The sequence below is a fragment of the Protopterus annectens genome, chromosome 6.part1 (genome assembly GCF_019279795.1).
Source record: "Protopterus annectens isolate FY-2018-M chromosome 6.part1, PAN1.0, whole genome shotgun sequence".
NCBI classification, from domain to species: Eukaryota; Metazoa; Chordata; order Ceratodontiformes; family Protopteridae; genus Protopterus; species Protopterus annectens.
The window spans coordinates 42,555,841-42,581,081 of record NC_056738.1 but is presented as its reverse complement, the minus strand read 5'-3'; the positions used below and the strand labels follow the sequence as shown (position 1 = coordinate 42,581,081).

Here is a 25,241-nt window from a genome sequence, read left to right as displayed (position 1 = left end):
TTTCTCCATTTGGGTGGAGTGGCAAGGTCTAGATCCCTTCACGGTTCCCCTTCCTTTGGTTCTAGACTTCCTTACTACTCTCTTTAATGATGGCGCCAGTAGTTCTACGGTCAAAGTTCAGCTAGCGGCCATTTCTCATTACCATGTTGGTCATGACTCTGGGCCTCTTATGTCTGCCAAGTTATGTAAAATCTTCCTAAAAGGCACCTTTTTGCTTAGACCCCCTGTCAAAGAGACGGTTCCCCCGTGGGATCTTTCTTTGGTTCTTCAGGCCTTGACCGCTCCCCCCTTCGAGCCTGCGGCCACAGTAGATCTAAAATTCTTGTCTCTTAAGACTGCATTTTTAGTAGCCATTACCTCAGCTAAGAGAGTTTCTGAACTTCAAGCCCTGTGCATGAAACTGCCTTATTTGGTCTTCCATCCGGACCGGGTGTGCCTCAGGATCAATCCCTCCTTTCTTCCTAAGGTAGCTTCGGAAGTGAACATTAATCAGTCCATCAACCTCCCTGTTTTCTTTCCTAAGTATCAGAGCAAAGGTGAATACAAGCTGCATTCCTTGGACGTTCACAGGCAGCTTCGTTTTTATCTTAACAGGACAGCTGGTCATAGGCAATCCGACCAATTGTTCATTTCCTTTTCCAAATTCAATCTGGGAAAGCCAATTTCCAAAGTTTCCTTGTCACGCTGGATTTCTCAGTGTATTCTTTTAGCTTACCAAGCTTCTGGGAGGCCCGCACCGGAGGGAGTCCATGCTCATTCGACTCGGTCTGTCTCTACTTCAGCGGCCTTTAAGTCTAGGGTTCCTCTGGATGACATTTGTTCAGCAGCCACTTGGGCTTCATCTCATACCTTTATTTCTCATTACAAGCTGGACATCACGTCTAGAGGTAGAGCATCCTTTGGCTCCGCGGTGCTCCGGAATATCCTTCCATGATGGCCGCCCAAGATTCAGGTAGCTGGGGACTCTGTCCCACAGGTTGCTGACAAATGAATTCTCCTACTTCAGATTTAGAAGTTATGTACTTACCATAACGTTCCATCTGAGTAGGTGGATTCATTTGTCTGCAACCATCCCGCCCTCCTATCCCCCTGGCCTTGTTAGTTTCCTGCAAAGGATGTGTTACCCTTTTTTAGGGTAGTTGGTGCAGGGCAAACTCGATCTGAGGTCATGTAGGGAGAGCAGGGCATTATGGGTGAGGGGAGGAGCTAGGAGCTCGGATCCATAGCTGGATAAACCATGCCGGTTCGGATCCGATATCGGATCCATACCCACAGGTTGCAGACAAATGAATCCACCTACTCAGATGGAATGTTATGCTAAGTACATAACTTCTAATTTAGTTTAATAAGTCTTTCTCACTGGCTTCCTCAAGGTTATGTAAAGCTTTTATGAAGGGCATTTTTTTTTCTCCTTCGATCTCCAATAAAGGATCCTTCACCACCTTTAAACCTTACGGTTGTTCTTCAAGGTTTAACTCGTAAACCCTTTGAATTGTCAGACAAATGTGATCTAAAATTTTTGGCATGGAAAACAGTCTTTCTGGTAGCAGTAACTTCAGCAAAACAAATTCTGAACTCCAGGCTCTTTCAGCGAAACCCCCCTTACATTATTTTTTATAAAGATAGGGTCTGTCTAAGAACTAACTTTCTTTTGTGCCTAAAGTAGCTTCTGAAAATAATATCAACCAGTCCATTAATTTACCAGTCTTTTTTCCAAAATTTTTCAGTAAGGGAGAGTACATGCTAGGTCTCCTTGATGTACATAGACAATTATGTTTTTATCTTAACAGGAGAAAGCAATTCAGAAAATCAGATCAGCTTTTCATGTCCTTTTTATCAAATCACCCGGGTCAAGCAGTTTCTAAGATTACTTAGCCAAATAGATTACAGACTGCATTTTACTAATTAATTCTCAAAAAGGTATTACCAAGACCTCCCTGAGCATATTCAGCTCGAACCTTGGCTAGTTCATCAGCTTTTTGGTTGAGGACCTCTGTTGGTGACATTTGTGCAGTATCCACATGGTCGAAAGCTCTTAACTTTATTTCACACTACAAATTGGACATCATATCCAGAAATAGAGCTTCTTTTGGTTCAGCAGTGCTACAGAATATTTTTCCATGAGGGGCACCCAAGGTTTACATAGCCAGGGACTCTGTCCCATTAGTGAGGAAGAATGAAAAGGACAACATCAGATTTTTAAGTTATGTACTCACCATAACTAGGCATCTGTGTAATCCATTTTCATTCTTCCTCACATTCCCTCCCATCTGTCCCCCATCCTTTTTGCTTCTGGATGAACCAATTGCACTGTGTTTGGACCCTACTGTTCCAGGTTTGAGCCCTGTCTTTATTTCTGTTTATCCAATTTTTCTTTTGAAAAACTGGGAGATGAGGCAGCAAACTGTCTAAAAATGGGGATGGAGTAGAGCATTATGAGTAGAGGGGGGAGCTTGAGAGTTGGATCTGAACTCTAGTATATGTGACTGAGTCAGATCCAAGAATTGGATCCGAATACATTTATTTATTTGTTTATTTGTTTATTTATTATTTGTTTACCGGGAAAGTCCGACTTGGAAAGGGGCCAATTTTCAATGGAGGCCCGGGGAGAAACACTCCAGATGCATGTCTTTGTAATGTGGGCGGAAACCAGAGCACACAGAGGGAGGGAGGACATGCAGACTCTGCACAGAAGGCACCTCAGCCAAGAATTGAACTGGTGAACCTCTTGCTGTGAGGAAGAATGAAAATGGACAACACAAATGCCTAGTTATGGTGAGTACATAACTTATCATTTTCTAGGAGTGTGTCAGTATGGTTTGATGTAAAATGCTTGCAGCTAGAATTGTGTCGGTGTGGTTTGTTTTCGTTTATATAAATGTATGATTGCTTGTGTCATAAGTGATGGTTTAATAAAGATGTTTCTTGTTTAAAAAAGGGGGGACAGGAATTGAATAATTTATGTAATGTTGCTTAGTTTTGTATTATATATAACAATATATGTGATGCATAATGTTTAATTTAATACAGTTTGATTACTTTTATATAAATGTAAATCTGCCTATATCCTGAGTAATAATTCAGTAAATCTGTTTAAAAAAATGTTACTGTGCAGTTTAGGACTGATGAACTGTTACACTGCATTTTAGAACTGGTGAACTGAAAGAAGTATGTTAAAAATGCATGCGGGTCTCTGTGAAACGTGATAATACTGTGAACGTTAAATGAGAGTGGAAGTTGGAAGCTGTTCTGGAAAATGAAAAAAAACTCATGATGAAATACTCGCCAAGTGTTATTTTTCTGGCCAGTCATAGTGGGACACTAAGATATGCTGACCAGTCTAAATCATGTTTCTTTTGTGGAGGCTTTCCTCAGTTAATTAATGATTGTGACAAGGTACAAAATAACCAATGTGGGGATAAAGAACATACAGCAAGAAGGTGTGTGTCTGAATGCAGGTTATAGAAAAAAAAAAAAAAGACACTTTTGGATGGGTTGTCAGGAGCAAACCATAAATAATGCAAAAGAATGGGAAAGGGAAGAAAACACAAACACAGGAAGGAAAACAAGAGGCTAAGGGAGAGGGTGAACTTAGTTAAGAATAAACTAGAAGACAAAATATGTATGCGGAAAAATGGAGAGAGAGAGAGGGGGCATGCAGGAACATAGATCAGGAGAAGGGATTGGTACTAATAATTGTTTGAAGGTTTAGCCAGTGAAAAACCTGATTCTGAGGATCAAGGATTATTTATGTATAAACCCAGGAAAATATTTGACTGGGGAAAGAGTAAAAATGAAAATTTAACAATATTCCGCTAAACTTAAAACGAAGGAAAACAACAATTTTAGACTAATTTCAGTAAATGCGAACAGTATTATTGCACTGTAAGAGGGATGGGAATACTGGAATGGTGTGCTGAATATGATGTGGATGTTACTCTGTTAGAAAATGTAAGATTCCTGAGAAGTGAAGAAAGACTGTATGCAGAGAAAAATATGGGTTGGAAATATAATACGGAACTTAGGAAGTGAACATTGCTCTGGAGTGGCTGTGTTGTATAAAAGAAAAAAAAGCAGTGGCAATATTAGATTGACATTGATAAGGATAGGAATTCCGGTTGACTATTGTTCATAGGTTGATACTAGGCTGTCTGCCCTAGGGCATTTATAAGCCTAGCCAGAGTGTTTGGCTTTCGCCACCCTTTTGGATTAGTTGACTGTGCCTCTGTATAATAGGTCACAGAAGGTAACCCTATTAAGGTTAGTTTACTATACCTCTGTCTAGCAGGGGCACAGAAGAGATCCCAGGGGTAAACTTACGATCTCCCATCCACTCGTCAAGATTTCTCTTGAAGAGGGTCAGTGAGGGGCTCTGCCTAACATGGATTGGGATTTTGTTCCAGAGTGAGGGGAGCCTCTGGGATATGAATCTGCCCCTCCAGCATGTCCTATTTATTTCTGTGCTGAGGTTCAAGTCCCTGGAGCGTGTAGCTCTGAGGGATTTGGATTTCCTGAAGTGGAGCATGTCCATTAATTCTAGGTTGGACATGGCTTTATACGTCAGACACAGATCGCCTCTAAGTAGGCGGTAAGCAACTGAGTAGAGCTGGAGTTTCTTTAGCCGAACTGCATAGGGCACGTCAGACACAGATCGCCTCTAAGTAGGCAGTATGCAACTGAGTAGAGCTGGAGTTTCTTTAGCCGAACTGCATAGGGCATCTGTTTGAGTCCCTTGATCCTCTTGGTGAGGTACTTTTGGGGTCTTTCCAGTTGCTGCTGGTGTCAGGTAAGGTACATCCCAAATGGGGCATTGTATTCAATTATGGGCCTGATAAGTGATGAGTAGAGGGGCACGATGGCCTCTCTTGATCTAGATGTGAACCCTTTCGTGATAAGGTGGGCTATATAGAAGGTCTTTCTAACCACTTTGGCAACGTGATTGTCAAAGGAGAGATTACTGTCTACTTGGGTTCCCAAGTCCCTAATTACATTTTCCGTACTTAATGGATTACCACCTATGTGGTAATTTGTGGGCACTTTGTTTTTCCCAAAGGGGATGACTATGCACTTTTTGGCATTTAGCTTTAGGCCATGGCTCTGGCACCAGTTATCTGTCTCTGTGAGACCCTTTTGGGGGAATGCTTGTGTCAGCCGGAGAGTCAATTATGGCACCCAGTTTGCAGTCATTTGTGAACTTGGTCAGCCATAGTCCACCCGTGTTAGCCTGTACCTCGGAGAAATATATACCGAACAAGAGAGGTCCCAGGACTGAGCCTTGTGGGACGCCACTTGTAACTGGTTTAGTCTGACATGGCACCTGCAATTCTGACCATGTGGGTTCTATCCCGGAGTCAGTTTGCAACCCATCTTGTGACATAGAGGTTGATATTTAAGCTGGTGAGCTTATTTATGATGCCTGAGTGGGGTATTGTGTTGAAGGCTTTTGCGAGGTCCAGGTAGGCTGTGTGGACTACCTTCCCTTCATCTATGGCTTTGGTAACTGTTTCAAAGAAGTCGACCAGGTTCAAGAGGCAAGATCTGCCCTTAAAGCCAAATTGGGTAGGATCTAGTGTCTGGAGGTTCCCAATGTCTTTGTTTATGATTTCCATGATGATACGCTCCATAGCCTTGCAGACCAGTCTAGTCAGGCTTATAGGGCGATAGTTTCCAGGGTCCGTTGTGGCACCACCTTTGTGGAAGTGGGACCACTGTTGCTGTACGCCATTCCTTGGGTATATATCCTATAGTAAGGCTGAGACTGAACAGTGACTTTATGTGAGGGTTTAGTTCTTCTTGGAGCTCGTGTAAGATGCAGCCCGGGACACCGTCTGGTCCCATTGATGCTTTGTTTTTTGCTTTGGAGAGGGCAGCTCTCACCTGTGCATCTGTGATCTCAGGGAGGCTACACTCTGTTGGGACAGACATTTGCTCTTTTGGGGGGGGGGGCAGAAGTTTGCACTGAACCTTTCTGCCAGGATGTTGGCAATGTCTGTGGGTTCAGTGTATTTTTTGTCATTTTGCATTAACTCAGAGCATATCTGGGAGTTGCCTCCTAGGTTCCTGACATAACTAAAGAAGGCCTTGTGATTATCTTTAGTGTCTTGTGCAATTTTTCTTTTGAAGCTGGCCTTAGATGATTTTATGAGGGATCATAGTTTCTTGCAAGTACTGATCAGAGATGCCTTCCCTTTTTGGGATTTTGCTCTATCATGTAGTAGCTTCCTTCTCCTGATGTATAGCTTATTTATGGCCGAGGTCCACCAGACAGGTCTCCTGCCTTTGGAGGAGTGAGTCTTGGTTTTATTTGTAATAGCATGCTCCATGCATTCCTGTAGGTGTCCATAGAATGCTTTTATAAAGGATTCTGCGTTTTGGGCCGTATTTTCCACTGGCCCAGGGGCTTTGAAGGATTCCACCTCGGTTGTGAGAAGTGTGAAGTTTGCTTTTGAGAAGTTCTTCACCGTGGTTTTCTTGGCTGGGGTGGGGACGGAATATGGATGTCCAGTGAGATTAATTTATGGTCAGATCTTACCAATGAGGGGTATACCTCTGGTGTGGAACATAGACCCCATGTTGGTGATGACCAGGTCCAATATGTTTTCCCCTCTTGTTGGAGTGGTGACCAGTTGTTCCATAGCATTTCAGTTTATAAATTCTAGGAACTGTTGGGTGAGGATGTGGGGCTTGAGTAGTTTTCCCAATCAATGTTTAGGTAGTTGATGTCACCCAATATAATGGTGTTTGGAGAGACCTTCATATTCTCCAGTGTTCTCAGGAAAGCTGAGTGGGGTTCCTGTGTTTTAGAGGGTAGTCTGTAGCAGGTTACAAACTGAAAGGCAGTTTTTCCCACTGTTAGTTGCACATGGATGGTCTCCAATGTTTCGTGCAGTGCCACTAACCTGGAGGTGTGGGTATCTTTGAATATGGATACTCCCCCTCCTTTTGTGGTTCAGTCTGAGTTTTGGGGCCAAAAAGCATGGTATGAAGTATAACCTGGTAGTGCTGGGGTGCTTTCGGAAGCCTTGAACCAGGTTTCTGTTACTGCACAGATATCAATATTCTCCATACTGAGGAGAGTCTTGAGTGTGTGTGAGGTGGAGAGAACATGTTTATAAAACCTGAGCGTTGTATGCATATATAGCTAGCAAGGGAAGAGAGAACCTGTTGCACTAAATGTTAAGACTATGTGCTGGTTAACATGAAAATTATAATTGCAGGGGACTTTATTTGTTATTTAAGGGAAGATGTAATAAAATACAGGAAGCTTTAAAATGTGGTAAATTAGCTGTATGGAACAAAAGTCAATAGACTTATAGAAGGGGGGTACTTTGATCTAAACTTGATTATTTTGCATTATTGGAAGGCTTGGGGGTGGCAGATGGTGATACAGTTGTGACAGGTTTTTCAAACCATTTAGCAATATGAATGGAGGTGAAGGAAGAATGGAGTAAAAAGAATAAATTAGAATTTATGGAATGAAATTGGAGATTGGGAAGTATTGCAGTTATGGAAGGATCATATAACCATGAAGGGCTTCTATAAAAACTGGTCTGAATGGTATACAATTATAAGTTTGAATAGAAGAATATATAGGGGATCGGAGGTAGAATAGGAGAATATATAGGGGATCGGAGGCGTGAATTAAAGTGGGTGGGGCCCTCTCCGTTAATTTCTGCTTGAGTAGAGGAACTAGGCAGGGTTGTCCACTTTCATATTTAGAACCATTGCCAAAGAAAATAAGGGACTCAGAAATTCAAGGATATAATTGGTTATGGTAGTCAGGAAAAGCTGGCTTTATTTGCAGACAATATTATTTTGTACATGACAAAACCAGAAAGGGACATTTCATATCTTCTCGGGAGGCAAAATTAATGAAGCTAAAACAAAGGCAATCATGGTAAATTATGTACCCACACACACATTTGTCCAACAACATCCATATTTATGGGGACATGATAGAATGAAGTATTTAGGAGTATGGATTAGAAATTACTCTGTGGTGGCAGCTAAGGATATGTGGTAAGAGACTAAAAGAGAAGATAATACAAAAGTTGAGAAACTGGAAGGTTTGTTGAATGGATATAGATACTAAGATGCAAGCCATTAAAATGCTTTTAGTCCCTTTAGTCTTATACTCAGGTCAGGCATACTTTTATCAACCGAAGGAGAAGTTGTGGATAGCAATTAAAGAGTTGAAGGATTTTATCTGGAAAGGGAAGACACAGCGTTTGGACTTTTTAAACTCACGGCTGGATAATTTGGAAACCAGCCGAGCGCCTATCTCACTGAGTACTAATGTTGGGCAGTTGAGCAGCAACTATGGGAGACCGGAAAGTTGTTCGGTCTCTTTAATACAACCTGGGCAGGTTCCACGCTTATCCAACGCCTCTGAGGGCTTTAACACTGATGGATCGTCTGCGGAACTGAGGTTACCTAATTTACAGAGGCAGGAACAGGTGAGCAGCAACTATGGGAGACCGGAAAGTTGTTCGGTCTCTTTAATACAACCTGGACAGGTTCCATGCTTATCCAATGCCTCTGAGGGCTTTAACACTGATGGACCGTCTGCGGAACTGAGGTTACCTAATTTACAGAGGCAGGAACAGGTTAACTTTCGAACTGGCGCCTTTGAATCTGGTAATAACGCACCGAATGGTGGGAACAGCAATGCTTTTGCTTTGAATAGCCGTCCGGAGTTTATTGGCGAGCCCACCTTTGGGCATTGGGTGAGGAATACTGAAGCCTTTGTGTTTGGCTCACCACCTACTACAAATTCGCCGACTACTGGTTCGGACACTGCAGGTAACCATGAAAGTTGTATCGCTGCTAATTTAAAACTCTTGGACATTAAAATGCTTAAGATTAAGAAACTTCAGCTTGAAGTTTCTTATTTTAGACAGTGCCTAAAAGAAAAACTTGTACCAAAGGGGTTAAGGAGCTCCTTTACCCCCACAAACTTATTTGTTGATCCTGTGTTTGTTGGTGAATTATCCAACCTTTTTAATAAACAAGGGTTGGAGTTGCTTGAACTCATGTCAAAACACTACGAGAAACAAATTGATTTCTTATTAAATGAAACTAATAACCTTAACGAACTGATTAAGGCAGATATTAACTTTCTGCGGTATAAATACGACTACTATCGTATTTTTGAAAGTATTGATGGCCTTTTAGTTAAATTAAAGTCTAACAAAGGTAAAAAACTTGCAAGAGATCGACTAGCTTATTGTAAAGAGTCAGCCTACCCTAACTTTGTTAAAAACTTGAATGGGCTTAAAAATCAAATGGAAAATGATGATAAAAATCATGACAACAGTGATAAAAATGGTGGCCTTCCATTACACACCATTGATGAAACCTACCAGGAACTTGATGATGGGGATGAGGGTTCATCTTCTCAACAACCGAGAAGAAGTAACAGAATTAAAGCTTCTTATAACAATCAGGGATACTGGCCCAATTATAAAAGCCAACCTAAACCTTTTTTAGGGCGGAAGAACTTTCAACAGCAGAAGAACTCGAAGAAAGCCTAAATGAGGCCCCTCTTACTCCTGAAACTCCACCCCAATTTCAGAAGCCTATCATTTTGACTAACATTAAAGGTGACTTTTTCGTCTACAATTTTTCTGACATAAAAATCGAACAAGACTTGATTGAACTTTTGGCCTTTGGGCTAACCTTTGTCCCTGACCAGAAAATTAGTCTGCCTAAACTACTGATGGATCTTAAATGTTTTGTACGGGGCTTGAACCTTAAAGTATTGTTTAATGGTGAAATATGCAACAATAAACCACCCTTTAAGCTGTTAAGTGTGTTCAACCCCCCCCCTCCACCCTACTTTGCAGACATTTGAGTGTGCTTGTGAGTTGGATTTTAGACATCTGTTTAAGAACATCGGATGGTTTGATGCTAATAGCAATATCACACTTTACAAAGATTGTTTGAAAAATCTTTGTAATTTACCCATCAGAGTTATCAAGCCAGATAAGGGTGGGGGCTTGGTTATCCTGGATAAGGATGACTATGTTTCTAAAATGCTTAAAATTCTTGACTCTCCAGCTTATGAGAGTTCTTCTGTGAATGAGACCACAGGTCAGTACAATAGAATTAAAGGTTATTTGAGAGACCTCTTTATTGAAGGGAAAATAGACATTGATACATTTGATTTCATCAACATACCCTTCCCTAGAGTTCCAATTATGTTTGGGATCCCTAAGATTCACAAAAACTTAGAGGATCCCCTCATGCGGGCCCTAGTGGACGGGAGATGTTGTATCACTCACCCTAGTGCCAAGGTGGTTGACCACATTTTAAGTAAATATCTTAAGACACTCCCTCAGATTTGCAAAGATTCGTGGTCCTTCCTTAAAGCTATCAACACTATCCCGTTCAGCCCTTCCTACAGCTTCTTGACTATTGACGTGGTAGATTTGTACACCTCTATACCACACCTTGAAGCTGTGGAATGGGTGGAACTCATGTTGATAGATATGAAGGCCCCAAAGGACGAGATTTATGTGGTCACCACTTTACTTGACATCATTTTGTCATCCAAATTTTTCATTTTCAATAATGAGCATTACATACAGAAAAGGGGTATTGCTATGGGTTCGCCATGCGGAGGTAGTGTGGCGAACCTAGTGGTGGCCTACTGGGAAAAGACCTTTTTGTTTGAACATTCTCTCTTTAAAGAGGCCTCAAAATTCTACACTCGGTTTTTAGATGACGTATTTGTCCTTCTTGAGGGGAACTCTGACACGGCTACCAACTTAGTGAATTATATGAATGAAACATGTCCTTTTTTAACATTCACTCACCATTTTTCAATGAGTGAAACTGAGTACCTAGATGTTAAACTTGTTAAAGACATCCAAAACAATCGTTTTTGTTCTAAGATCTTTAGGAAGAACACTTATTGCAATGCCTTCCTCCACTTCTCCAGCAACCATCCTTTGAATCAAAAGAAGTCCATCTTCAAAGGTCAACTAGTGAGAGCAACACGTATGTGTAGCACCCTTGTTGACTTTGAAGAGGAGTGTGGTACTCTCAAAAACATGTTTCAAAACAGAGGTTACCCCACGGAATTTTTGGACAATCTTATAGATGAGGTCTCTTTTAAAAGAAACACAGGGTTTTATCAACCACTCTTACAGGGCTCCCTTCAGCAAAATCCCCAAATTTCTATTGAATTGGCGATAGATTTGGGTGGGAATGTAGGCAATCCACCTTCGATTGAACATACTAACACAGATCAGAGTTCTAGTCCCCCGGTTGCTGATTTCAAAAATAGGTTTATTCTTACCTACAATAAACACATTTCTAGTATGTGTTGTATTGTCAAGAAAAATTGGGAGTTTATTACCAACAACACCCACCTTCTCGAAATCTTGGGCGCCTCCCCTGGTTTTGTATTTAAAAGAGGTAAGAATTTGAAAGAACTTTTACAAAATGAAAACCCACACCCTGGGGTGTCTAGACAGACTGGCACTTTCTTGTGTGGGTTCTGCAACTGGTGTAGACTACTAAAAACAGGGAACTCGTTCACTATTAGGGGTGAAAAATTTCACATCAGACAGAGGTTCTTTTGTGATTCTAAATCGATCATTTACATCGCGCTTTGTAACTGTTGTCCGGCATTTTATGTTGGTAAAACGGACCGCAGATTGCGTGACCGTGTTTACCAACACAATTACGCCATAAAAAATAAAAAAAACGGACAACGCCCTTTCCAAACATGTGTTGGACAATACAGGGCATAGCTTTTCCTTTATGGGAATTGATGGAGTGAGGGTTGGGGTTAGGGGGGGTCCCCAACCACTCCTCCTTGAACTAAAGGAATTGGAATGGCAGTTATTATTAAATGCCTTTTCTCCACCTGGCCTAAATGACCTGTGTAATATTTCCATTATTTTAAAATATAAAAGTTACCTTAGAAATTGACACTAATTTCTTGGTTTAATGAAAATCCAATACTTGTAGGAAATTATACATATATAAAATGTTTCTGAGAGAAAATTTTTTTGGGTAAAGGCTGGTTTGGGACATTACATCTTAGTTTCTTATGTGTACAGCTAGTTTACTAGTTTGCTTGGGCATAAGTTTTTTATATAAAGACAGTGTCTAAATTATGTATAAAGAAAATATTTTGTTTTAAATACTTTATGCATTTGAAGCATTTGGAATTATTAATGTTCGCCCTTTAGTATGTGTACTATGTGGGGTTAATACTAAATGTACGCTTTTATTAATACCCAGTTTTTATAAGGTATTTTTTCAGGGGAAATGTCGCTTGTTCAAGTGAGATGGCAATGTGAACTATTTCTCCTTTTTAAAATTTTTCTTTTAAAATGTATAATAATGTTTAATTTGGTAACTGTGTAGGATATGACATCATGAATGGGTTGTATAAAAGTGATTTGGCGCTCTTTTATTATTGTCTGAAGAAGCTCTTGGTTTTGGCCAGGAGCGAAAACGTTCTTATTAAAAATACGTTAACGACTTTTTGCTTTGACTTGGAGTACTTTGACTTGCCTACTTCGTTTGTTTGTTGTTGGAAAGGGAAGACGATAACGTTCAAGTGGGATAAGCTGATCCTACCAATGGAACAAGGCAGACTAGGATTGCCTAATTTGAGGGGGTATTTTAGAACACAGTTAAGGCTTTTGTATATAGCACAAGCAGAAAACTATAATTAAAAGTGGAAAGGAATGATGCTGACACAGGGAGGAAGCTCAAGAAATAAGGAGAGATTGGGATTTTGGATGCAGGCTCTTAAGGAGAACAACCAAAATCATAGAGTATTATATTCATAAAATAGCAGGGAGTATTCAAATAACCAAACCAACACGAGAATGGCGAAAAGAGATTTTTGCCGATATGGATGACTGTGGTCAGGAATGCAAGTAAGAGGGGCTGGAATTTATTGGAGAAAACTGGCAAAGAAACCAAGGTATTGGGAGCAAATAATTAGAAAGGGAGCGGTAATAGAATGGGAAGAGGCCAAGAATGTATTTGGACTGCAGGTTAGAGATTGCCTTCCCTATCAAGGATTAATATCAGAGTATAGGCAAAGACAAAGAAACAGGGGACTCCTAAATGAAAGTTCAGCACTGGTAGTGTTTTTAATAGAATCTAGAACAGAAGGAATAATTAGTAAAGCATATAAAATATTGCATGATAATTGTAAGAATTAGAGGAGCTTAGAAATGATTGGGAAGAGAGATTGGATAAGCAATTCACAAAGAGACAATGGAGGGGATATATGTATGTCTTCTAAATATGCAACAAAGTCGAGAAGATTTAGGATCTTTTTCTAGAAGTGTTAACATAAGTATTTTTATACCACAAGTAAACTCCAAAAGAATGTTTCCTCAGGTGGATAGCAAATGGAGGTGTGCCCGGCAAGAAAGAGGTAGTTGGGAGTGTAGTGAGCTGGCAGACTTTAGGGATTCCCTGCAGACTGCAATGTCAGAGATGGGTGAGCAGATTGGACTGACTGGGGAGATGATTTTTGAGTTATGCTACAGAATCGGGAATGCCTAGACATAGTAAAGCCTTGCTGAGTGTAATTATGGTGGCTGCCAAAAAAGCAATTACTAGAAAATGGAAATCAAAGTCTAGACCAACTTTACTAGAAGTAGTGTAAAATATAGTAATGGAAATAAAACAACTAGAATTGGGATCTGTAGAAAATGGAAGGAGCAAACTACATAGGAAAAATGGGAATTGTGGCAACAATATATGCAGAGCAGGAACAAGGTTTAAGACGCAGGAATTGAATGAGCCATATAATTCTTAACTGACAGTGACTGGATGGTTTATAAGTGATGTATAATGTCTGCATCTGCAGTTGTTTCAATGATGTCTGTGATGTAAACTCTTTGCAACTTAAGTGGTATCATTTTGTATGTTTTTCATTATATAAATGTAAGATTGCCTTTGTTATGTGTGAAAATGTAATAAAGATGTTTGGGGGGAAATGGTCTAAATGGTGGACCCAATTTAAAAAGAAATATAAAAGGTATAAAATGAAAATGAAGTATGGGAAATGTTTAGAAAAGTATTAGGGAATTCAGAGAATAATACAAGATGGTGTTATGATATGGAAAAAGAAATATATAAAAGAAGTCAGGAAATAAGGAATTAACTGCTTAGGCAAAGAGATTATCAACAAGGTAGAAGGGAGGAGGTATTTGCATATTTGGATAAAATAGTAAAGGAGAATATTAGTATAACGAGGGAAATAAAAAATGTAAAAGGAGAGGTAAAAACAGCATGAGCAAATTATTTTGAGTATTGTAGTATAGCATGTGAAAAATATGTACAAGAGTAAAAAGAAGGGAAATAAGAAGGCTTGGGAAGTAAAGCAAATTCCCAACAATGAGTTAAGGAAGAATTTAAAAAAGAAAATGTATTCGTGAAATGGATGAAGTACTTAGGAAAGTAAATGTTGATTCAGTATCGGGCCCAGATGGTATAGGGTATTTAAGGTACAAGAAATTAATGGCTTGGCAAAGAGTATTTTACAAATGTACTGAAGGGTTTGTTTAAGAAGAGTTTTGTAGTAGGATATAAAAATGTTATGTAAGACAGAAGAATGAAATAAAAAGTTGGAGAGCCATCACCCTAAATAACGCAGATAATATATTTTTATAATACAGAGGAGAATGAAGGAAGGATGAGGGATACTATGGAAAAAAGTATATATGGTATAAAGGGGAAAGCATGTCAAGAATTGTTATTGGTTGATTGAGAAAGTTTGGATGATAAAATAAAAAGGGAGGATGTGAAATTTATGGTAGGTGATAACAGCAAGGCATTTGATACAGTAGGACATGATGGTTTGTGGGATGTTATGGAGAAGTATGTCATAGGTAATAGAATGTCAGCGTGTCAAAATAGAGTGAGAGTGTTAGCAAATGGGTGGTTGAGTAAAGAAATATGCATGAAGTGTAGTATGAGTGAAATGCTGTTTACATTGGTAATGAATGTGATAGTGGGTAAAGTAGTTCATAAAATGAAAGATGCTATGTATGTGATGCAAAAGGGTTTCCTGCATTTTCTTGAATGACGTTTCCTCAACAAATGCAGAGGTGTAATTTAATGTCGACAATAAATACAGATAGCCAAGCTGTGGAAATGTCAATGATGTGCAATTTTGAGACAGGTAAGTGGGGTTGGAGGGGTGAGAGTATTTGTACATGTGTATGTGAGTTAGGGTCAGGAAGGGGTGAAAGTATTTATACATGTGTTTGTGAGTTAGGGTTAGGGTCAAGGATGAGTGAAGGATAGGTGATGTATATTTGTGTGCAAGTTTGTGTATGTTAGGGTTAGAGGCAGGGTTAGATTAGGGTAGCGGATAGATATAGAGTTGTTTGTCAGGGTGTGTATTATGTAGTGGCAGTGTTACAGGAACATTTTTATGAAAGAAAGTTACAGGGTAAGGGTTAGCATCCATTAATAAGGTGGTGTGTGTGGAGGGATTATTTGGAATCAAATATTGAATGAAATTGTGTTTGATGGGAAATGGATTTTGTCAGATGTATTGCAAAAATTAGATTATGGTTGTGGAAGAAGGAAGTGGGGTCAGTTAGTGAAGAATAACGAGGATGTCATAATAAAAATGATGAATAATAAAAAAATAGAAATGTATATATTTGTGTTTGTAAATACGTAAATAATATTGTTTGGGTTGTGTTAAATGAAGGACCTCTACTCTTTCGATAGGTGCTGTGGAATTCCTTGCATCCACCTGAGCTGCCACCAAATTAAACAGATGGGACCTTGGTTTAACCTGTCATTCAAAGGACAGCAGTCTCAAGAATGCAGCACTGCAGTGTTAGCAATCTACTTGCTGTGGGAATAAATCCCACAATCATCTACACCAAAGGCAAGTGTGCTACCAGCTGTGCCAGCTTTCAATTGTGACAAAGGAGGGAAAAGTAGAACTTGGTCTAATGTGCTGAAAATCTTTACTTAAACTAGAGCATGATGTGGCAATATAAAGCTTATGATAGTCGACAACAAAACATCTGAATTTTAAAACAACACTATAGTGCATTTGTTTTTTAGTGCTTCTTTTCAAAATTAGGCAGATTGCAATCTGGGTACCAACAAAGAACACTATCTGATACAAACAGAATAGGAAAAAAGGACTCTTCTGCCTTTTTGGAATTATATTTATTGACATTTGTTAACTGGGTTAGTCCAACTGGGTTATTGTCCCATTTTCAGTGGAGACCCGAGGAGAAAATCTCCAGCAAATACAATATATGATCACAGAACAAGAAAAAAACAAGTATGGCAAGCAATAGAAATAAACATCTACAGGTGTAGAAATAAATAACTACATTTTTTGTTTCTTTGAAAAAATTTAATTCTTAGTTGAACAGATGGGCAATGTCAAGAGTGATAGTAGGATGTAATGAGAGAGATATGAGTGTGGGAGGAGGGGAGAGCCAAGTAGGGTCATAGTAGGGACAGGTTCTGGAATTGAGTAAATGTGTCTTCAGTTCTTTTTTAAATAGTGGAGTATGAGAGAGAGAGAGCGTATATCAAGGGGAAGTTTATTCCAAGCTTGGGCCACAGAATGCTTGTAGAGTTACTTACCAACAGACTTGTTAGGGTGGTAGACATCAAGCAATTGCTGATTTGAGGTGGGGAGTGATCGAGAAGGGGTATAGATGGAAACAAGGAGAGATAAGGAAGGCAGCAGGAAGATTTAAACAGCATAGAGTGCAGCATGTGAAATTGGTAGAGATGAAGTAATTGTGGGAGTTCCAGCCATTGTAGAGACTTTAAGGCAATACAGTGGTGTGTGTTGTTTGGGCAGTTAGCAATGAATCTGGCTATTTTGTGGTAGTTTTGTTGAAGTTTGTTCAGGGTAGTAGTTTGAATATTTGTGAGAACTGGGGCAGCATATAGGAGAGAGCGGAGGAGAAGTGCTTGTCCAAGGGTGAGTCTAGCCTCAGGAGTGAGGTATTTTCTGTTCCGATATAGGAGACAAAGTTTTTGATGGGTTTTCTTTATGCATTGCTGTATATGCTGATTGAATTTTAGTTCATCGTCAATGATAACCCCTAAGAGTTTAGTGTGGGTGTCAGGCTGGATGGCTGTATTATTACAAGATTTAATGACAAAGGAAGATTTTTGCTGAGCAAGAGAATGGGGGAGGAAGAGCAAGAGTTTGTTTTTTTTTGGGATTTAGGATTAGTACATTTTTTGAAAGCCATTGTTCGGTGGAATGTAGAGCTTTTTGGGTTAGAGTGTGTAGGTCTGAGATTTTGGCTGTAGAAATAATAGTGGAGTCATCAGTGTATTGAATGAGAGATGAATTATTGCAAGAGGTGAAGAGGTCATTAGTGAAGATATTGAATAAAAGGGGGCCTAAGATGGAACCTTGTGGAACCCCAGTAGAGATAAGCAGGAAAGGAGAATATGAGGAGAGCCATTTGACAGATTGTTGGCATCCAGATAGATAGATAGCGAATCAGCTGAGGGTGGAGGAGGATAGGTGAAAGTTTGCAAGTTTAGATAGAAGTAAAGGATGGGATACAGTATCAGAAACTTTGGAGAGGTCTAGAAAGAGACAGGAAGTAGGTTTATTATTGTCCAGGGATTCTGCAATGGTATGGGTGAAGGAGAGTAGAGCAGTAGTAGTGCTATGATAGGGGCGGAAACCATGTGAGTAAGTTATAATTGAGAAAGTGGTTTAGAAGCTGTGTATGGATACATTTTTCTAGGATCTTAGATAGCGGGGATAGAATGGCAATAGGTCAATAGTTGGTAGGATCAGTAGAGTTGCCTCCCTTATGGAGAGGGGTGGTGTATAAAGATTTCCAAAGAGTAGGAACAGTAGATTCTAGCATGGAGCTATTAATTAATATAGTCACATGGTAGGCAATAGAGTCAGCTGCAAGTGTGAGGAAGGTGGGAGGTAATTGTATCAGTAGAGAGAGAGCAGGGTTTGAGTTTGAGCAGTAGAGATTTGATGTAAGAAGTGGGAAGTGGCTGGAAGGAGAAAAAAAGTGTTATTGGGTGTGGGTGTTGGATCAGGTAAGGAGTAGGAGTTAGTTTGAGAGGGTAGGAGGTTTTGGATGGAGGAGATGAAGTGGGAATTTAGTAGGGTAGCTGTTTCCTCCGGAGTCGAGTTTGGGTAAGGGGAAGGGTTAGAGGGAGAGCCTGGGTAAAGGATACTATTTAGTGTAGACCAGAATTTACGGGGGTTAGATCTATGTTTATGCCGGCCTGAGCTATAAAATGATTTTTTGTCTTTGTCTGTTTTTAGGCAAGATTACATAGTTGTCTGTATTTGAGAAGATGAGGTGTTTGTTTAGTTTTGATCCAGGCTTTCCAGGCACTGTCTCTTTGTTTCATGATGGTCTTAGTTTCATTTGAAAGCCAGGGGGCATGATTAGATTTCACTCTGATCATTCTAGAGGGAGCAAGGGAGTCCAAGGTATTTAGGAAGATGCTGTTAAAAGTGTCAATGGCATCGTTCAGGGGAAGTTGTTTAAGGATGGGACCAGTCAATGTTTTGCAGTAGTGAGTTAAATTGAGAAGAGTTAAATGAGGATAGTTTCCAACAATCTCTAAAGAGGTGGGGTTTAGGAGTGTGAGGGTCATATTTTAGGATAGAGGTAGGGAGATGGTCACTGAGGGAGTCTGGTAGGGTTGTGGGCTGGTGGTAATGTTGAAGGGAGTTAGTAAGAATCCAGTCCATAGTGGAGCTGGAGGTAGAGTTTTTGTGGAAACGAGTGGGGTAGAAATTAGTTGGTGGAAACCATGAAGGTGAATACTGAGTGAGGGAGAGTCAGTAGAAAGTTTAGACCGGTCTATATTGACATCCCCAAGGATGAGTGTTTCATAGGGTATATTGAGATAGAACCAGGATAGTATGTTTTCGAGAATGGGTATATTGTTGCCAGGGGGAATATAGATGGAAGCTATAGAAAGTTTTTTGTGAGGATTTAGATGGAGGTTAAGAATGAGGGGTTCAGCAGGATGGAAGCTAGGAATAGGTGTGGGGTAAGGTGAAAGGTTAAGTCTGTTAGAGTAGAGGATGGCTACACCACCTCCTTTATTTGACATTCTATCAGAGCCGTAGATGTAACCAGGGGGGAGTATTTCACTGTTTGAGATATGAGGCTTTAGCCATGTTTCTGATAGGGATAGGATGTGAGGGGTGTTGTAGGCTATCCAAGAGTGGTAGATCAGTAATTTTATTTGCTAGGCTTTGAATGTTTAGTGAATAAAAGGTTAGGTGTTTGCAAGGTTTTGGGTATTGGGGCTGAGGGTGTATATCTGGTTGGTTGTTGGAAGAAGGTTGAGAGCAGGAGGTAGTTTTAAGGTGGATGAAGGGGGGAGAGGGAGGTGCAAGGTGAAGAGGGGCCAGGGGTGGGATGGATGTCTCCAGAGGAGAGTAAATGTTTTATAGAGAAAAGCACGTCATGTAAAAGGTAGATAGTATTTGGGAGGTCTGTATTTAATCCTGTTGGTTGGTTTGAGAATTTGAAGTATGTGTCTTTTGTGCAGAGTTATGGTGGTAGAGTTAAATAGGTCTGGAGAGATGGTAAAGGAAAGTGAAGTTGGAAAGTTGTAGTGTGAGTGTGAGATAGGGGAACAAAATAATGGATTTGAGAGTTAAGAGTGATAGAGGAGGTAGTAATAGAGTATAGTGAGTAATGTTGCAGATATAAGTAGATGCAGCATGAGGAGAGGTTTGGTTAAGGAGGGAAGGGGGTAATTGTAGGAAATAATATAAAGTAGGTGAATATGCTAAGTTTGGGTGTTGTATTGTGGGAGTGGTAATAGACAGGGCGTGGATTTGTAGTGGATGGCTGGGCAGGGAAGGGAAGAATAGATGATTATGTTAAGTGTGACTGGGTGTTGGATTGTGGGAGTGGTGCTAGACAGGAAGTGAATTTGTAGTGGATGGCTGGTCAGGAAGGGGAGGGTTGTTAAGTATAAAGGAAATTGTACTGGGGTGGGTGGGAATGGGGGTAGGGTAGGGGAGCAAAGTGAGTCTGAGCATAGTGCGGGAGAATGGAGTGGGGCTACACCCAAAAGGAAAGTCTGAAGAAAAAAATCAGTGAAAAGAGAAAGAAAGGGAGAGGAAAGTGTGTAGGGTTCTAGCAAAAGCAGAGATAGTGGGCCTGAGATTAGGATAGCTGGAGGTAGGAAGCAAGGTACAAGTCTAGAGATGTAAGGAAGAGCAGGGTAGGACAGGTATAGGGAGTTATTAAAATATCTTACTGTGGTAGATAGGAGAACAAGCAGGTTAAAGGAGGAGTGGGTAAAGAGCAAAAGAGTAGTTCAGAAAGGAGGTATTAGTTACAGTGGAGAGTGAGCAGGCAGATAAGAAGAGAAATGGGTATGGAGAAATGAATAGTTGAGAAAGGAGGTAAGGATCAACAGTGGAGAGGAGTAGGGTGGAGAGGGGGGTAGGAAGACTGAGGGATGTTAAGGTAAGAGTTGGAGGAAGAGGTAGATGAGAGGGGAGTGGTCAGCGGATGAACTGCAGCCAACACAGGGGTAGGCCAGAGATTATAGGCAGCAAATATAATCTTCAGGTGAGCAGTACGTACTTAGGTAAATTTCCTCTAAGGAAGGAACAAACAGCAGATGTTTGGCAGAAGGTGGTTTTCTAGTGAGTTTGGGCCTGAAGTAGAGTCAGGGAAACACAGGTAGCAATTGGGTAAACCTGAAAAACATAACAAATAAGACAAGTGAGTTGCAAGGGGCAATGGGAATAGGGATTAGAAGAGTAACTGAGTAGTGGGACAGTAGAAGTGAGTGTAAGGTAGGATAAGGGTGAGTGTAGATATGAGTGATGGTAGGGGGTAGAGGTGTGAAATTAGTGTGGAGGTGGCAGTGAGGACACAAAGGCAGTGAGACAAAATATACAGCTAACAGAATAGGTTAAAACATCGCAGGAGATGGACAAAGTCACAAAGATTCAGTTATTCCTCATTTAAAACAACAGATGGTTTGCCATGAGTAACAGTAATACATTTAGGGTAGCAGGTAGTCAAAGCACAAACAGCAGATATTAAGTCAAGGTAATGCACCAGAGCATCAGGTATTATATCTCTAAAACGACCTTTATATTGAAGTACAGTAATATTATGCATATATATATGTTTAAATATATTCTAGTAAACAAATGAGCATGCAGCTCAGATTGGGCAGATAAAGCAGTAATTAAAGATAGGATATGTGGTTAAAATTAAAGAAAATGGTGGTAGCTAAAGGAATAGCAGGAACTGGTCAATGTGAGAGAAACACTACGAGGGAGGGACAGGGAGAGGCAGACCAGCGCCAAAAAGGTCTACAAGGGAGTCCTTAAACTCCTAGCATAAAAAACAAAGATCGATAACCAACTACATGAAGGTATGAATACAGGGACCAGGCCATGGTGTGATAACACTTGGCTAAGCATGAGCGACAGGGAGTTAGGGCTTAAAAATAAGCAAATGCATGATGTCCAGCCAGTAGAGGAAATTAATTAAAGTAACTAAAAGATTAGACAGACTAAAATGGTTGGTGACAGTGGCAAAATGCTAGATGTAGGGAAAAAAACACATACAGCAGAGGAGAAAAATAGTACATTCAGTGTAATTAAGTTGTAAATAATGAATGTACAGCTTGCTTAAGTCAGAAAAAATTGAGTATTCAGCTAGCAGTAGTAAATACCTTTCCTGCTTAGCATAAGCATTTCAGTGTATGCAACAAGGTATGGCAGGGACAAGGTATAGCAGGCCAACGGTCCCAAAGGGGGTCAAATGAAAGTAAATAAAACAATGCAAAAAAGGGGCAGATAAGATGTAGAAGAGAAGGACAGTTGCAAATCATAAGTCACGTGCTGTAATTTACACGTAGGACAGTAGCGACTATGTTCTGGTAAACAATGTAAGGCAGATACAAAAGACACAGCCTGGAAAATGGTGATAAGCCTCAAGCTAGTACATTGAGTAGATTACAATTAATGGTAAACAATGTAAGGCAGATACAAAAGACAGAGCCTGGAAAACGGCGCTAAACCTTTAGTTAGTACATTGAGTAGATTACAATTAGCGACAGTGACGAAATGCTTTCAAACAGGGCAGTCACAGAGCCAACAACTGAGAAAGAAAACATTCACAGTGCATTAACAACAAATAAGACAGCACAATGTCACTTATCTATACAAGCTTAGCCTTTAGTTAGCACAGTCCGCTGAAAAAGGTTAGCGACAGTGGTGAAACGCTTACAAGCAGAGCAGTCTCAGAACGGCAGCTGAGAAAAAACCTTTGCAGTACATTTCCAAAAAGTAATACTGAATAAGACCTGAAATGGTAGTAATTGGTCTAGTGTATCATAACTTTTACAGCAAAGGAGCAGCAGTAAGATCTACATATCTACAGATTTCCACATAAAGAGCAGACAAACTAAGACCATGCTCTACATTTTACGACAGAACTGACAGACAATGCTGTGCTGTGCACTGTTATAACAGCACTACATTGAAAGTCACTATGCACTTCACTCGGTATTCAAACCAAGGCAGAATTGATCCTGGATATTTTTTAAGTCACTCAGGAAACAATCTGAGTAAGATTAATGTATGTTTTCTGAGAAAGTGTGCAACTTGTAATTTTTATAATTGTAATATTGCAATGAGTTGCTGTATTTTGTGCAGGTGGAAAAATGTAAGTATATAGCATTGGATCCAGTGGTTTTGTGCCTTCCCGTTTTCTTTGTACTGAGAACATGCTGTGTATTTTATGTAAAGAACTACTTTAAGATGCTTTAGTTTACAGATGGAACAGTTGCGAGTATAGCTGTACATTCTTCACTCAGTATACTGAAAGAGAAGAAAGGTAGAAATGATTGTGGACATCTTAATAGTAGTATTAGTCATGTAGACAGTTTAATAAAATTAGATGCTTTATTTTAGTAGACGTTTTCTGTAAAGGCATAGAACTGTTAACTGTAACGTGCTGCTAATATCTGCATGAAGCACAGTATCATTGGATTCAGTTGTCTTGGGTCTTCTGTTGCAGTGTTTATGTGATGATCTCTTTTGTGCAGCCGAAACAGCAGCATATGAATCAGAGTGTTAACTTGGTTACTGACTGCACTAATGGGAAGCAGTTTCAAGCCAAAAGAAAAAAAGCAGGCAAAAAGTAGAAAAAAAAAAAAAAAAGGATGGTCAGCTGCAGTTTTGCTCTTAGACAGAAGATGGCAGTGTAGCACTGAAGATTCCCATACAAAGTACACAGGAAAGCAAAATTACCACTTTTATCAGGATTTCAACATTGTCAACCACTATATATTGTAATTGTGTGTGTGTGTATATATGTATTTTATATATATATATATATATATATATATATATATATATATATATATATATATAAAATATATATATCATCTATATATAAAATATATATATACTTGTATATTTATAGATATGCATATGGGTTTTACTGAATGGTTTGCCATGTGACTTTTTTACCCTTGTTTTGGATGTTAGTTGGGATATTTTGCAGGCACCTTAATCGTTATGGGTATCAGCTGGGTTTAAAGACCCTGTGTTTCTGAAGTATAGCCAAAATATCCATTTATACTGAGCTGATGAGATCAATAAAAAGTCTGAAACATGCATGTCCACAACTAGTAGAGTTTGTCTTTGTGTGTGTGTGTATATATGTGTGTATGTAAACATACATGTATGTGTGTGTGTGTGTGTGTGTGTGTGTGTGTGTGTGTGTGTGTATATATATATATATATATATATATGTACATGTGTGTGTGTGTATGTATATGTATGTATGTATATATATACATATATATATATATATATATATATATGTATATATATATACATATGTATATGTGTGTATATTTATTTTTATATATATATATATATATATATATATATAAAATATATCATCATCTTTCGGCTGTTCCCGTTAGGGGTCGCCACAGCGGATCACCTGTTTCCATTTCTTCTTGTCCTCTGCATCTTGCTCTGTCACACCAACCACCTGCATGTCCTCTCTCACCACATCCATAAACCTTATCTTAGGCCTTCCTCTTTTCCTGTTACCTGGTAGCTTCATCCTTAGCATCTTTTTCCCAATATACTCAGCATCCCTCCTCAGCACATGTCCAAACCAGCGTAATCTTGCCTCTCTGGCTTTGTCTCCAAACCTTCCAACCTGGGCTGACCCTCTAATATACTTATTCCTAATCCTGTCCACCCTTGTCACACCCAGTGCAAATCTTAACATCTTTAACTCTGCCACATCCAGCTCAAACTCCTGCCTTTTTGTCAATGCCACTGTCTCCAACCCATATAACATAGCTGGTCTCACTACACTCTTGTAGACCTTCCCTTTCACTCTTACTGGTACTAGTCTGTTACAAATCACTCCTGACACTCTTTTCCACCCACTCCATCCTGCCTGTACTCTCTTCTTCACCTCTCTTCCACACTCACCGTTACTCTAAACTATTGACCCCAAGTATTTTATCTCATCCACCTTCTTCACCTCTACTCCTTGCATCCTCACCATTCCTGTATCCTCCCTCTCATTTACACACATATATTCTGTCTTAGTCCTGCTGACCTTCATTCCTCTTCTCTCTAGAGCATATTTCCATCTCTCCAGTGTCTCCTCCACCTGTTCCCTACTCTCAAACATCATAGTCCACGGGGACTCCTGTCTGATCTCGTCTGTCAACCTGTCCATCACTATTGCAAATAAGAAAGGGCTCAGAGCTGATCCTTGATGTAACCCCACCTCAAATGCATCCGTCACTCCTATCGCAGACCTCACCACTGTCACACTACCCTTGTACATATCCTGTACCACTCTTACATACTTCTCTGACACTCCTGACTTCCTCATACACTACCACAACTCCTCTCTAGGTACCCTGTCATATGCTTTCTCCAAGTCAGCAAAATGCAACTCCTTCTGACATTCTCTGTACTTCTCCATCAACACTCTGAGCAAACATCGCATCTGTAGTGCTCTTTCTCAGCATGAAACCATACTGCTAATCACTAATCATCACGTCCCTTCTTAACTTAGCTTCCACTACTCTTTCCCATGACTTCATGCTGTGACTGATCAGTTTAATCCCTCTGTAGTTACTACAACTCTGCACATCACCCTTATTCTTAAAAATCGGTACCAAAACACTTTTTCTCCATTCCTTAGGCATCCTCTCACTTTCCAAGATTTCATTAA

The 25,241-nt window shown here is 39.9% G+C and overlaps 1 protein-coding gene across 5 annotated transcripts in view; it reads left to right on the top strand.

The window, feature by feature from the left end:
- The window catches only part of MPV17 (mitochondrial inner membrane protein MPV17), a 1,215,652-nt gene that overhangs the window by 56,281 nt on the left and 1,134,130 nt on the right, over positions 1–25,241 (top strand). The window contains exon 2 of one of the 5 annotated variants that reach the window (XM_044075473.1): positions 15,727–15,889. The exons of the other annotated variants lie outside the window; for them this stretch is intronic. The gene's annotated coding sequence lies outside the window, so the exon portion shown is untranslated. The remainder of the gene's footprint in view (positions 1–15,726; positions 15,890–25,241) is intronic. 5 annotated transcript variants of the gene reach the window in all.